General features: G+C 42.7%; 1 protein-coding gene across 1 annotated transcript in view; it reads right to left on the bottom strand.

The window, feature by feature from the left end:
* The window catches only part of LOC306919690 (protocadherin beta-15-like), a gene marked incomplete at both ends in the record, with an annotated part of 333,762 nt that overhangs the window by 284,376 nt on the left and 37,334 nt on the right, over window positions 1–12,052 (bottom strand). The gene's annotated exons all lie outside the window — the stretch shown is intronic.

A 12,052-nucleotide genomic window follows, 5' to 3' on the forward strand; every position in this document is an offset into this window, starting at 1 on the left:
CTGTTTACTATTACTTAAACTGAGACCTTTTGTGCACGTCTAAGATTTCAGCACCAAGGTCAGCTCCCGAGTCCCAGAATTGACGAGAAGAGTACATTTTGTTTGGATGTGGCACAACTTCCAAAACTGTAGGGAAAATATGCTATATAAGTACAGGTGCATGGGTTGCCATTTCCAACCATTTTTTTAAAGTTAATAGTGATTTTCCTGCTCATTTATTTGTGTCATCGCAACAATTGTATACTTGTTCATCCTGTATAACCGGAAAATGTATTTTCTGTGTATACTAAAGAGCTGGAGAGGTGATGAGAGCCCTAGTACAAACACATTTTTCAGTGCCTACCCCCTCCCTATACGTATCCTGTCTGTCTGTCTGTCTGTCTGTCTGTCTGTCTGTCTGTCTGTCTGGTTTGGTGGTCTGAATTATGCATGCTGTAAGGAAAACCATGAGCATATAAAATTAAATAAATGAAGTCAGACAGTACATATGAAGCATATTCTCTATTCTATTCTCAACCGTTCTCTTTAATTTGTCTTATTCTCTGTTGTAATATAGGTTGAGTTGAGGTAACACACTTTTTGCTCCTCTTATGGACAGAGGACAGCCTTTACAGTGCTCACATCCTGTTTTCTATTTTTTTCCCCCGTTTGCCCAAATCTCTAAAGAGGCAGTGGTTATGAGTTCATGAACGTTCCCAGGTTTGTAATCCCAGATTAGGTCCTGCATGCAGAAATTCCTGTCCTATTTCCATTCGCTATAGGAGATTTGAAAATGTTAATAATAATCACATCCTGAGTCATAATCGCCTTGCCCCTAAACCCCAATAACAATAATAATAATAACCCACATTGGATGACCAGGTCAAAGTGGTTCTATACGTCACAATCGTCACCTAAAACGGCAGTATATAGCCCAACACCACGCACGCACGCACGCACCCACGCACGCACCCACGCACACACACACACACACACACACACAGTAACATAAGCACCTGGTGTCCCAACTGGTAGTCCAGGCGCGCGCGCGCGCGCACGCACGCACACGCGCACGCACGCACACGCACACGCACACGCACACACGCACACGCACACGCACACGCACACGCACACACACACACACACACACACACACACACACACACACACAGTAACATAAGCACCTGGTGTCCCAACTGGTAGTCCAGGACAGGCCGCACTGATTCATATCTATTAATAGGTATATATGAATCACTGCGGTCTGTCCGGATGTTGTTGTCCTGCAGTTTACACCAATCTGTCTGAAATTGCAATGCAATCAAGCACTATACACTATATGGAGTTGGCACTTTTTGTAGTAATTTGAAAGGGAATTAATGTTCATTCAGTTTATATCATAGTGATTTGCTGTCCACCAACACTTTTATTTGACCAAGCTAAACATCCACAGTATGATAATATTCACCTCTCTCCAAGAACTGGAAACACAAGCAGTGCTTATGTTGGCATTAACTTTATCGGACCTGCATGGGAACATTCTCACTAGATGAATTTGCAGAATCCTCCTACTGAGGTGTGAAACATGCTGACATCCCAGAGTTGCCACTCCGCCTCCTCTCCCACCGTCAGCTGTACTGCTGGGGCATGGCCTGCACACTGGACAGAGTCTGCAGAAGGGTCAATTCATCGATTAAGAAGTTACACACACTAACTTGGAGAGAAGTAATATTAAATAGCATATGCAGAACAGCATCTAAAACACTGCAGTTCGTGCGTACGTGCGTGCGTGTGTTGATAAGCATGTATAAGCATAAGCATATGCATATCTTAAATTATATTTAATTTGTGAATACCGTAATGCATTGATGAGTCATATTTCCAGAGGGTATATGATAATTGAGTACACTGAATAATTAATTGTGAATAAATGGTGGGTAAATAAAGATACACAGACTTTGGTCACTGTACATAATAAATAAACGGTGTATGATGAAAACACTGTGATTTGCATCTCAAAGCATCTCAAAGGAGCAAGAATATCTAGACTAAACAGGAAGGGGGGAAAGTGATCGGAGTCATTGGACAGAGGGTCAAAGAATCAGAGAGGGAGGGGTGCACAGAATGTTCTCTGCATTGTTGGTGGGGTATATTTGTCAGTGGCGTGTCAAATATTAACATTTGGCATTATCGATTTTATGATGTTGCTATATCAATACGGCCATCAATATGTAATGCGCTAATAAGGGTGTGTGTGTGTGTGTGTGTGTGTGTGTGTGTGTGTGCGTGCGTGCGTGCGTGCGTGCGTGCGTGCGTGCGTGCGTGCGTGCGTGCGTGCGTGCGTAGGGGTGTGTACTGCACATCTGTTAGAGTACATGGCGTGCATGGGGGAGGGGTGTTACTGGAACATGCTCTAAGGCGAGCCCCCCCTTTCCTTCTGCACAGGTCTCTCATCTCCATGGCAACCCATTCTCAGGGGGCTGAGATGTGCATGTGTATAAACACACACACACACACAGGTCTATGTACTTCTGTTATTTTTTTATGTTCAAAAGGCATTGGACAGTATTCACGATAACATGATTCCTTTTGTTGTCTCTCTTGCTTTCTACAGCACTCTCGTAGACTGATTCATATTCAGTGTCCACCAGTTCATATTTGCACCAACCTATCATCTCACTTAACTATGCAAAGCAGGTTCACACAACAGTGATATCATTCTTGTATACAAAAAGTGCATCGCATCACACACACACACACACACACACACACACACACACACACACACACACACACACACACACACACACACACACACACACACACACACACACACACACACACACACACACAGCAGGCCATGCTGGGAGGGTTGCAGCAGAGTTGCTCATGCATTTGTAATGCAGCTCTGCAGCAGCATATTCACTGTGACAGACCCACTTTAGTGGCAGCGCCGGTTCTCTGTCCACATCCACACCCCCCCACGGAGTGCCTGACCTTCTCATATGCCCATCCCCCTCGCCCTCTCTGGAGACCCCCTCACACCACCACCGTCTCCTCGGACACCCCCCTTCATACTGTATGGTCACATGTTGATTCATACTGTGCTGTTTGTGTATACTGTACACTGTATGTTATGTCTTGTCTAATTTAGAGCATGAGGGGGCAGCCTACACCAGTGGTTCTAAAACACTGGCTCAAGACTCATTTATGGGTCATATTTGTTTTTAAAACATTAAAAACAAATGTTAATCGTTCAGAAAATTGTTCAGAAAAGAAAGATCTTAAAGAAATGCATGAATTAAAAAATAAATAACTGAAATTGTGCAAATTGTGAGAACAGCAGATCTACACAGTACAAACTCACAACACAGTGCATCGTGAGCTTGTAGATGGGCTATTTTCAATGTTAAGTGTTAATATGGCTTAAATGGTTAATTGCTTAATTCATAATGTAATTTAGTACGTTTGGGTCCCAGGGAGAAACCAAATTCATATTTTGGATCTCGAGCTGAAAGGTTTGGGCACCCCTATAGTGTAGGTTTCATCCTATACCAAACTCCCAGTGCATCACCACCATTACACAAAACGGGGACGGGGGAGGAGTGGTGGTGCATATTGTTTGGATCCATTCTCTCATTTTCTCAGCATAAAATAATATTTTCAGACAATGCACTTGCTGTCCACTTACTGTCTGTCTGTCGAAGAAAGAAAGATGATCATATTCAGTTACCAACATCAGAGTCGTTTCTAAGAGTATTTTGTTTCAGAGCTCTTACAGAGCTGTGTTATGGAAACAGTGTGAATAGAACCACACCCTATGCAGTAGTACGCTAATGACAGTAGATGCTCTGATAGTAGAGACAGTAGTGGGAACACATGGAGGGAGGGGAAGGGAAAAGCAGAACGAGGACATGTTTTGTCTATTTAGTAATCAGCGGTGGACAAAAAATAATTAGAAAAAGGGGAACTGGAAATGAAAGCAGGGAGATATAGCCTAGTAGTGTGGAATGAGTATATGAACTTCCCGGAAGGAGAGGGATATTATACACATACATAGATACTGTATCACATATGAGAGATACATGCAGTGCTGAGCAAAGTGGATAGCCCTGTCATTTAGTTTTCCACCAACAGAAATAATGTCCATAAATCAATCTTGAAACAAATTCAGACATGCTCTCATTCTTGTATACAAAAAAGTGCATCACACACACACACACACACACACACACACACACACACACACACACACACACACACACACACACACACACACACACACACACACACACACACACACACACACACACACACAATCTAAAATGCGATATCAGAGAGAAAGAGACACAAATGACTCTCAGTATTTAATCCAACTACCACTTAATCATTTATTTCCAAATCTGTGCGGCACGTGCACGTTTCCACTGCTTCCTGAGTAAAGTAGGACAGGGGCGGGTGCACAGACACATGCGTAGGAATCCATTGCAAATCAGGCCACAACAATATGGAGCACACACTGCAGAACCACAGACAGACTAACACAATGTTCACTCATTTGGAAAGCAATGGCAGAATGCCCAAAACTCATATAATCAGTTACTCTACTGGAAGTAACAGGCATGTAAAGCAACATGGCATTGTTGCTTTGGTGTAGTGATGAGCAGTCTATAAACCAGCAGAGATAAATGATGGAAACAGGGCTGCAATTGATCACTAATAAGTGATTTCTACACTAAAATATACTTTTCTGAACCAAAAAAGAAAGCAGAAAGAACAGGCTTTTACATTCAGTAATGTGTGCTTCCATGTAAAACAACAGATGAGGAAGTTATCAATCCTCTCTGATAATGTTTCTCTTTTCTTTCTTTCTATTAGATGCAATTAATTGAATGGTATAGCAATAAGCACGAGTGGGTGCATGCCACAGAAAAGTAGTTGGCCATGATGACTACAGAAGCCATGTATACGTATGACCTAAGATCTAATGTATTAGGCATGTTTGTATGGGAAGCCACATTGTTATCAGTGAGGATCACCAAGAGACAACAACAACAACAAAGGCAGCATGAAGCTCCTTGATTCGTTTATGGAAAAATGAAAGAAGCAGTAATAAACACTCTGATTGGCTCTACAGCTTGCCTAGCAACAAAAGCAGGATCCGACAGATTGATGCTTCCCCAGGGACCAGGGTTCTATATTATAATTTACCCCCTCTCCTCCTGTAACCCTGGTGACGCAGATGCACTTCCCCTCCTCTGTCTCTCCTCGGCCTCTCAAACCAAGGACAGTACAAAATGCTCATTTGGTTTGCGCACGTGCGCGCGCATGCACGCACGCACACACACGAACACACACACACACACACACACACACACACACACACACACACACACATACACATACACACACACACACACACACACACACAGACACACACCCACACACACTAATAAACACAAATAAACATAGCACAAATAACCTAGATTTGTCAATGGGTTGAGCAGGGCAGTCAGTGGGCAAAGACTGGTATAAAGACAGGGCAGAAATTGGGCCAGGTCCAACTATCCACAGATCAATAGAGACACAGAAACACATTAGCAACACCAGTCACATACACCAACACACACAGAGTGGGAACATGTTAAATAATTTAGCTTATTGACACACAGACAGTCACATACATAAGAGACTGAATGTGTGCTGGTAAATGCACCTTTTTCACCACAAGGGGGAGCCTTTGGTTCCAGTTCTTTGTTCTGAACTGAAGGAGCAGTATTGCAGTTCCTAGTACTGGCCTTGCACATGCTATCAGTGGCAGTCTGATCAGACTATACACATAAGGAAGCACGAACCACACCCACACGTTTGCTTGTGAGAAAGGCAAAGCTATAACTGTATAATGCTGGATTAAATTCCCACACTCTGCAAACACTATCAATGGTGGAGATAAGATATCTGGGTGTCTGCCTCACTCTTGCCTGCGGAAATTGAGGGAGAAGCAAAGCAAAAAAAAACAACACTCATCTCATCTAGCCTGATAAACATAATAATGACATGCAGCAGAGAGACAGATAGAGTGAAAATCCACACACAGTTACCATGATAGATATTCAGGCATTTGATTTCAATTTATTGCGTTGTATGCTGAACAGTGAATACACGTAGATATATCAGCGAACACGCTGTATGAACAAACTCCTCCTGTACACTGCATCTGTTCTGGGGCCTCCACTGCAATCTATAGCTGAGGAACACAATGTTCCTGCCACACCAATGCTGGGTATTCACACTTAAACATATGAACACACACACACACACACACACACACACACACACACACACACACACACACACACACACACACACACACACACACACACACACACACACACACACACACACACACACACACACACACACACACACACACACACACACACACACACACACACACACACACACACACACACACACACACACACACACACACACCACCACCATAGATCTGCATCTCAGATATCAGTGTAACCTCGAGGCATTGTGTAATATCTATTTTTACACTTCTAATTCATATAGTATTTAATATGCAGCAGGGCCATGTTGCGTGTAAAGTGTGGATCCTCACAGTGCAGGTCCAGAACTGGATGTACAAGGCCATGGCCCACTTCTCCACATAAGGGCCTGAATAATGCAGGGGAGCCGTGGTCTGCTGAGAGTTAAGACTTTGGAAGCAGTTTGAAAAGGGGTTTTGGAGGCTGCTCTACTTTCCACTGAAAAATGAAGATGATGACTATTTATAAAATCATATCTTCGCCTGGTGATCATTTCTGAAGCCTGGGCGCTGCCCCTGCAGCTCTCGGAGAACTGCAAACACCATCTTCCACTCTCATCAGCATCAAATGTTAATCAGCTACATGGACCATGTGCACAAAGCATTGTGGGCTATTTATAATCCACCCCTTGCCCTTTTGGATTTTCAGATGAACCTGAGTGTATTTGTGTGAGTGCACATCTTCAAGTGTTTATGAGTATGTGCGTATGTGTGTGTGTGTGTATTTCCTCACAAAGTGTGTGGCGATTTCACCTGAGATAAGATGCAATGTCATTGACATGAAAACGGCCGGCAACATACATATACCAGAACATGCAAAAAAAAATCTGAAAGGAGGAAACAGATCATTTTAACCACATGGACCCTAGTATCCCTATTCTCAGCATGCCTAAAAAGGCCAACATTAGGCCAAAATAGAACATTTAACAAAACTATGTGTTGGGCCGGCGATACATGGTGAGCTTGTAGATCAGTAGACAGTATTGAGTACAACAAAGAATATAGGTGTTTTAAAAGGTATAATGCAAACTATAAAATATGGGGGTGTATATCGTACACATTAGCTGCAGGTTCTGCCTTCCAAATCTTCAGAATAAAGCGAGGAGAGAAGAGAGAACAGGGGGAAATAAAAGGCATCAGCATCAGCCAGGACTTCGGAGTATGCAGCGATGGAGTAGTGTCCAAGCTTAATTCTCCCTGCTGCTGCAAAGCTCCAATTCATGGCATCATTAAGACGATTCCTTCTAATCGCATTAGAGGAGCACCAAAGTGGAATTATCACTGTACACACATAGTTAACGGTTGCTCTAATCCGGGAAGACTACGAATGCCGACAGCATCAGTATAAAGGCTAGAGCGCTGTGGGATTATATTTCAAACCTGAGGCACCAGGAGTAATGGGGAGGAGTCCCCCCTGTGATAGTAGGGTATTTGATAAGATCACACTGGACATACTATAGTGGCACGTGCTCCACTATTACATTAGAGGACAAGGGAATGTGAAGTGGAATTGGAATTATATAGGAAGGATGCTACATGTAGTAACAAGGATGCTGCATGTGGTAACAATGGCTTTAGGGAAATAACTCCATCCCAGGATAGCTTGAGGCCGTAAACAAGCAGCACATTCTCCTTTAATTGAGTATTGTTCACTTCCCTTATTTGTTTATGCTCAACCCTGCACCTCTGACAAGACTCCTATTTTACATTAGTCCTAGTTTAGATATTTCATTTGTTATCCTGATTATTGTACCGATCTAGTTATAGTTTGATAGTTGTCCTACACAGTATGTCACCTGTTTTCTGATAGGCTGCTGATGTCTAAATCAGTGCATGGTGCTAACTCATTTACACTCGGCCATAATGACACACCAGTGTCTGAAGCCTCAAACTGCAGGGATTAACATATCCAAACCAAGCACTCAACACCACCCACAACCGCACATGCATGCACACAAACCAAAACACAGTGTAAGAATGTATTCAGTCTAAATTCATTCTGGGTGCGACCAATTGCCAAATAGTTATGGCGAATATGATATTGGTTCAGACTGCCTTCTACAGCATGTCCCCAGTTGGCCATACAATTTGATGTGTCTTTCTCCTGCTCTCTGTTTCCTGTCTAAGTAAAGCATAACCCTTAACATATAAAACGTAATTTATTATGTTAACCTCATGCAATTACAGTTATGCTATACTCTTGCCAAGACAACCACTTTATTATACAATAAACAGCAGTACATTTATGAATGGCAACATGGCTGCAGTGCTTTGAAAACTCCCTGTCAAGTCCATGCAAGCACGCATCGGAGCCAATATAGGCATGACAGCAACCAAAAGTCCCCCAAGGACTACAGAACAGAACCTGCTATGGAATGACATACATGTTAGATGTATAGCTTGTACTTGTGTGTGTTGTCTCAAGACACATGTAGAGTAGAGAACTGACCAGAGATCCCTGCACCCTGAACAAGCAATTTCATGAATTGTTTCTAATTGTATTTACTTTGCTATACTTCTGAAACTTAAGACGCACACGCACACGCACACACACACACACACACACACACACACACACACACACACACACACACACACACACACACACACACACACACGCGTACACACACAGCGTTGGCTGGGGCGGCGGTGGCTCAGTAGAGTGGCCGGATGGTAACCTGCACAAGGCTGCCAGTTTGAACCGGGGCTTCCCCAGAGTTAGTGTCGCAGTGTCCTTGAGCAAGACACTGAACCCCGAATTTCTCCTGATGTGCTGGTTGGGGCCTTGCATGGTTTCCGCCGCCATCGGTGTATGAATGGGTGAATGTAATGCACAATCTATGTAAAGCACCTTGGATAAAGGTGCTATATAAATCAATAAATGCACCATTTACCACACACACTACATACATGCAAACATACAGATACGTCTGAAATGTAACTACGCACCCATGCTAAAGTACATAACAAACGTTTAGTAACAGCATTTAAATGGACAGACTGGCATGAAACAAGTGTTTGCCAGAGTTTTGGTGTGCATAGTCATGTGGGATATTTTGCAGGAAATGTTGAGCTGTTGACGGCAAGGCCTGTCAGAAATATGCCTGCATGCTGCACTAGTTTCAGCTTGTAAGGTCTTGTCTACCCTGTGTGTCATGGTAATGCATAATGATCTGATCTCAATCCACTTCTGTGAAGAGCATTTTGCTGAATTGCATGTTATACATTTTCAGGTATTCATATTACAATGCTGTGTATGGGCACTGCAGCATTGTAAGTGACTGCAATGAGCAATAGTTTCCTAATTTTAGTATTTCCAATCAAAAATGCACATGGATGTCCCAAGACTGTGATGACCCTGCAGGTCTTGTTGTCTCAGGCAGGATGAGGCCAAAGTGGATCTCAGTCAGCCAGGTGTTGTTTCCAGAACATGTCCAAGAAAGTAATGTGATGTTTGTCTCCATCTACAAAACACTCATTTCCCAGCAGTGGGAGAGTGGGTGAATGTGGTTGCTAATTAGACTTTTTATTTCTCTCTCTTAAATCCCATGCCAAATTAGATAGTGATATTGCAGGACAGGGCAGAGGGGGGTATTTTGGACACCATGGAAAATCATGAAAACGGTGTAAAACTCGACAGCAGTCACGATTCACGAAACCACTATTTGTAGACAGAAAAGAAAATGTTTGATCTTACCTTCTCTCGGTTGGGTAATGTCTGAGAGAGAGATAGAGAGAGAGAGAAAGGAGGGAGAGATTGTGATATTTGTGATATTGCAGGACTCAAGTCCTTTCTGAGAGATACATACACGTAATATGAACATTTTGTGCCTAAGCTAACATGCATGCAGCTTCAGATGTGCTTCAGATGTGTTATACATATTGTCCATGAAAGGTGTGCTGGAAAAAAAAAATTGTTTGACAAATACTCAGACTCTGCTCCATTTGATACATGCCCGAGATAAAATAAAAACAAGCATTTTGACCAGTATTCCCATCTTTCTGCTTATGCTACAGTAGTCTGTCAGTATAGGCTCATGACTTGAACACTGAAATATTCAAATACTGACAGTTCCAGATGCTACAGAGAGAGGAGAAAGAGCAGAGTATCTCTGGGGGTCAAGAGAGAGGGGGGGGGGGGGGGGCTGGGTTCAATAATAAAATGTACACTGATAGCAGCAATAGAGTAGAGAGTAAAGACATTAGCCATGCTGTATCTACCTGCACTCTCACAAACAGACAGAGGGGGGCATATGTGAGTGCACCATGACAAGAGTACACCAGCATGTGTGGGAGGTGGAGAGGGTGTAACTGATGGGGAGAAAAAGATCCTTTGTATGAGGCAGTGAGTGAAAAGAGGTACAGAGAGAAAGAGTAGGATTGAAGAATTCAACATGTAAAGGAAGAGAGGCAGTTAAAAAGGGTAGATGAGAGAGAAAGGTAAATGACGTTACGATTAAGAACAACAGCAGCAGTGAAAATGGGGAGGGAGCGAGGGAAGGAATGGAAAGGAAGCCAGGGAAGAAATGGAGGAGAGGGGGTTGCAAAGAGAAGTGGAATATGTCTGACTCATTCAGGCACATAGTGTGAAGCCTACTTTATGTTTTGATGTATGACTCACTAAATAAATGCACCCTTCCTTTACCTAAAGCAGACAATGACCTGTCAGATATTTTGACATGTTATCCATCCATTATTGTTACAGAAACCACAATGATGTTCATACAAGGCTAAAGGCTCAAGACACAAGGCTTCATAAAGCAGAAAGGTAGGCAAATACATTTGGGGTGTTTTATTTACCAACCACATGATTAACAGTCAGTGCCAGCAGAACAAAACAAAAATAAATACTGGCCAAAAGCAGCGTTCCAAGAATAGGAAATAAGGAATAAACACTTGACGGCTAAACTCAGGAAAAAACAACAAACCACTACTTAAAGAAGGACCCTGGCAGTTCTTAACTGGTGATACCCCCTGAAAGCCCCAAGCCAAACTGAACCCTCCTCACCTGTAGCAATGTAGCATGCCTGCCCTTTAAACAGGTGGGATAAACCAAGCACAATGAAAGTAATTTGTATCAACAAACAAAGGCAAACCAAAGCCCATGAGATCTACAATTACATCGTTTTTGAGCTTATATTATTTTCAATACCTAATATTTCAGGCGCCAAACATTCACATTTCACCAAGTATAAAAAGACAAAACATAATACAAACATGAACAAACACCCCTCCTCCTCTACAGTGCTTGGCCCCTTCGAATCAACTGGATTGCCAGCACTGCAGAGGAAGGATAGATGCACATGGGTGAAGTGAGTAAGTGACCACCCCTATTACCACCTTGTTGAACACCCTATACAAAATAGCAATGCTTTAAAACAGTACAATGAAATACAAAGGATGTCAAGACACCATGCCACACAAATGTCCATAAACAAACCACATGGTCACTACCAAACCAACTAGCCATGTAAATTAGTAATTGGGAGGTATCAGTGTAGTAAGGTGCATGTGCGTCATAAAAAGTGTTACAGATACAATAACTATATTAGTGGGAATATTGAATGTCAGTACCATAGAGTCTCTCTCTCTCTCTCTCTCTCTCTCTCTCTCTCTCTCTCTCTCTCTCTCTCTCTCTGCAGACAGCGGGGTATAGCTGATGCACATCACATAAGCAGGTCTGCACCGCAACAAGGCCTCAAAAATCCAAAATAATAGATTTAAAACATAGATTGTCATTCT

Source organism: Electrona antarctica, assembly GCF_951216825.1.
Source record: "Electrona antarctica genome assembly, chromosome: 1".
NCBI classification, from domain to species: Eukaryota; Metazoa; Chordata; class Actinopteri; order Myctophiformes; family Myctophidae; genus Electrona; species Electrona antarctica.